This window comes from Protopterus annectens, chromosome 11.part0 (assembly GCF_019279795.1).
Source record: "Protopterus annectens isolate FY-2018-M chromosome 11.part0, PAN1.0, whole genome shotgun sequence".
Classification (NCBI taxonomy): Eukaryota; Metazoa; Chordata; order Ceratodontiformes; family Protopteridae; genus Protopterus; species Protopterus annectens.
This window is the reverse complement of record NC_056745.1, coordinates 1526104874-1526109873: the sequence shown is the minus strand read 5'-3', so window position 1 is coordinate 1526109873 and position 5000 is coordinate 1526104874.

The window sequence follows — 5000 nt, the reverse complement described above, 5'->3', positions numbered from 1 at the left end:
TGGCCACAAGAATAGCTCGTTCAGTCAGCCAATCGTGATTCTTATAATTGGTTTGAATATTGGGAAATACTTTTTCAACCAATTCTTCTTTTGATGTCACTAAATTGCAGAAGTTATGAGGCAATGAAATTCGTCCTGAGGTCAGATCAACCGGCACCTTTCCGTTCCCAATTTCCAGCAATTGATGTGAGAATATCTCAGCTGATCAATCATTTTGCAGTTGAACATGCATATTTGTAGTTAATTTTAATGTCTTTACACACAAAGTAGAGTATTTCAGGCAAGCATTTATTTCATCTGCTGGTGTCGATCGAGGAGAACGAAGCAGATCTGAAGCTGCAGAACGCGATCGCCGTGCTTGCAACTGTGCATCCTCAAGTCTGGCTGCACGTCGCTCTGCTGCTTCCTCAACACGTATTTGAGCCACTCTTTGTCTGTTTCACTCGTTCTCTGATGCCCATTCTTCCTCAGTTTGATTTGCACTTACTCGTCGCACTGCTTCCACTCTATGAGTACGACGACCTAAGTTTGATCTTCTGCTAGGCATTATTTGGATGAACTAAAGCAGATCGATTGCACTGAAAAAGAAGTAAGAAAGTTATAAGAAAAACATATAAAGTTGCATATTTGTATACAAATATGCAATTATTCATTGCACTGCTTCCGCTCCACGAGTACGACGACCTAAGTTTGATCTTCTGCGAGGCATTATTTGGATGAACTAAAGCAGATCGATTGCACTGAAAAAGAAGTAAGAAAGTTATAACAAAAACATATAAAATTGCATATTTGTATACAAATATATAGAATCCATAGTAGGTATATAAAAACATGCGCGTATTCGAATCCAATGTGAGACATCTATATAATAGTAGGTATATAAAAACACGCGCATATTCGAATGCAACATTGTGTGAAAATTTCAAAGCAATCGGTGAAGAACTTTCGAAGATTTAAGATTTTGAACAAACGAACATTTACATTTTTATTTATATAGATATATATATATATATATATATATATATATATATATATATATATATATATATATATATATATATATATATATATATAGAGAGAGAGAGAGAGAGAGAGTCTATATTATATAAGCGAGCGCAATGAATTGCGAACACTATATAATCGACCCACAATCCCAGAAAACCCAAAATGTTTTACACACAGATCAGCAATTTTTTTTCACTGGGACTAGATTGTTTCTATTGTTTACTTACAGTATTTTAACTCTGCAGATTTGCACAGTTTATTTATTCTGAAGAAGTTCATAAGTAAATAAAGAACGAAAGCACGCTCAATTACTGGTTCTACTTGCTGCATCATTTCTGATGATTGTTTTGGAAAGTTATTAACTTTATGTTTCACAGATGCCATCGGAAGTTTTTTTATTATATATATATATATATATATATATATATATATATATATACATACATATATATATATATATATATATATATATATATATATATATAGATAGATAGATAGATATAGATATATTTATAAGTTGCATTGGGGGAGGGGTACGGGTAAGAGGCTTGACATCCTGTAAAAGAAGTTTAACTGTTTTAATTTTTTTATTCATTTTTTTTTTCAAAATGTTTGTGATTGAACTTGTGATAGTTCTAGCAACTAGCATAGTTAGAACTGTCTAGGTGAGAACCAGTGACTGCTGAGTGAGAGATGTGGAACTGTGTTTTAACACTGAAGCATTTAAAAATACCTAAAAACTGTGGTATTTATTGTAGAAGTATATGTGCAAGTGTTTGGTAATAAGAGTTTCAGTCTAAGCTATAGGAAGAGATATATTCATTGTTTTGTGTGTGGTTGTGTTTAGTATATAATGGGAGTGTTCTTATGTGTGTGTGTGTGTGTGTGTGTGTGTGTGTGTGTGTGTGTGTGTGTGTGTGTGTGTGTGTGTGTGTGTGCGTGTGTGTGTGTATTTCTGTATATATACCCATGTGTGTGCGTGTGTGTGTGTGTGTGTGTGTGTGTGTGTGTGTGTGTGTGTGTGTGTGTGTGTGTGTGTGTGTGTGTGTGTGTGTATTTCTGTATATATACCCATGTGTGTGTGTGTGAGTTTATATTTGTATGCTTGAGGAGTTGCAGTGGGTGCCACTATATGTGTCAGATTCCAAACTGCAGAAAAAGATTACTGTGCCCTGTTGAGTTATTTATGTATTTTTTCCATTATTACAATAAAACATCTGAGGTGTACTCACTTCCTAAAGTGACAGCAACTGTTGAGTAGGATTGCATTCTATGGAGTAGGGTGAGAGTCTCCTGCTCTTATTTGAACATTGTAAATCTGCCATACATAGTGTGGGTACCAAGGACCCTAAGACTATGGACAGGCTAGTCATCATTTTTGATTGTGTCAAGGCCATTCAATGGTTGCAAGTGCTTAGAAAAGAAGTTAATTCTCCAGCTTTTGTCCTAATCAGAGTCTCACTATGTCCCTTATCACTGTAAGGTTGGTAACAGGTAGAACATGAATGCAAGCTAAGTGCTTGACAATGGTGGCCTGGATTACCTGATATCAGTGCTTATATGGGATGTTGAAAAAAGCAGATGTTCCTAATCTTTAGGGTTGTTTTTCCTCTTACAAGCAATTTTATAAATATTGTCAGGATATGCTCATCATGTCCGTTAGAAGTAAGAGTACACACTGGCCACAAAAGTGATACATTTAGTTAGTTAATTATTACAGTAATCACGGCTAGGTTTAGTATAGCTGCCTGTGACAGCAAATCATAATACATTATTCTGGCCATTGCTTCCTTCACTTTTTTTGAGATCACACATTGGACATGACAACTCAAAAGGGGAAGAGAGTTAATTTGTGTGTTAAGCAAAAGGCAGTAAAATGATATTTGATATAATTTGTTATGTCTGAGAGAAGTCTGTGTGCATGTGACAGCAATAACTTGGGATGTGGCAATTCTTTCACCTTCATTAGAAGCTAATCTCACCTGTACACAGAAGGTGGCTATCTTTCAGGGAGAGGCATGCTATGCATGCATGTATAAACCCACACATGCATGTATATACGCACACAAACACATGCACATATATACTCTTTCCCCTTGAGAAGCCAGCTTGAAGGTCAGTCACTTACACAAACAGCATGTCTGCCTCTCTCATATAAAATATATCCACTTCCTGTGTTCATTAATGACAACATTACTGTCTTTCACTTTTTTCAGAATCAGGCAAAACAGAGAGGAAAAGTCTGATTTCAATATTGTATTCCAACTTGTAGCTTCCCTACATTCTGCTTTCAAACATGAATATCTCACACCCCTTATTTGTGTGGCCACCACCAATGTATGCACACAGAGAAAGTGAAATAAACTGACAAGCAATACATGTTCAGTTGCTGCTGTCATTCACAGCAGACCAATACTGCAGCACCAATTACTCTAGTAAGCAAATAATTAGAAAAAAAATGAATGAATGGATGAATGAATGCATTATCCTAATGGCTGTGTGTAGATCTGCCTCTGTATAGCTCTCAACTTCTTAGCTCAAAAATAAGTGACAGTCAAAAAATGGGGTACAAATGACCAAAATCAGGATTATACTTTAAATATTGCTCTTAATACTTGGAAAAAATGCCAAAATAACATTGCCATTCATTTTCAAAATGATATGAAGTCTGAAAGTCATGTATCTGTCATTATTTCGGGGATGCAGTCCTCAATGGTTTACCATAAAACCAGAAACTGTACAAGGAGCAGACTAAAATTATGAGCTAAACATCAAGGTGATTTTGCTAGATCATGGACAGTTGAGCTGCATGTGTATGTAATAGTTATCAACCTTCTGTCTCCAAAATGTGGAACGCTGTATCTGATGATGCAGAGCAAAGCAGCAAAATATGGAAAACCTAATAAAAACATATTAAAAACTTAAACTACACAGCTCACAGCATAATAAAGACCTGCTTTCTTATAGACACAGAAAGTTCTTTTGATAAAGTAATATGGTTCAGTATTATCTACCATGCAGGATTGTTTAAAAAAAGTCTTAACAGTGAATGTAGCATGGTAAGGCCTTGCTGTGTCTAATAATGGTGGCTGCCAAAAAAGCAATTACTAGAAAATGGAAATTAAAATCTACGCCAACTGTACTAGAAGTAGTGAATATAGTAACAGAGATAAAACAACTGGAATTGAGATCTTTTGAAAACGGTAGGAGCAAACTACATAGGAAAAATGGGAATTGTGGGAACAACACATACAGGGGAGGAATGAGGTTTGAAAGGTGGCAAGACTTAAATGAGCTATATAATGTGGGCCTATATTAGATACTCGAACGTTTGAAAGTTCGAATACCATATGGTCAACACCATATGATCGAACTTGGAAAAGTTCGAATAGCTAATAAAAAATAACTAAATTACACAAAACACCTACCCAAATGCTCTAAAGCAGGGGGGCAAGCACCTCTGCACCCCCCCACACCTCCCGCTCTTTAAATATACCAACTCTGAGATCACACTGCAGTGCAGAAAAGGGAAATATTCCCATTCTATGCTGTACGGAGATCTTCATTACAACTTTCGAACATTCAAAAATCTGATCATATGGTGTCGACCATATGAGAGTCGGAATTTTGAATTTTCAAACATTCAATATAGACCCTATAATGTTTAACTGATAAAGATTTTGTAGATTGTAAGTGTCATATAATGTTTGCAACTGGGTGTGTGTCAGTATGGTTTGTGATGTAAAATGCTTGCAACTAGGATTATGTTGGTGTGGTTTGTTTTCGTTTGTACAAGTGTATGATTGCCTATATAGTAAGTGATGGCTTAATAAAGATGTTTCTTGTTACAAAAAAGTAGGAATTAACTAATTTATGAAATGTTGCTTAGGTTAGATAATATTTAGCAATATAGGTAAAGTAAAATATTATGTTAATTATAGTGTGATTACTTTTATATGAATGTAAATTTTGCCTATGTCACAAGTGATAATTCA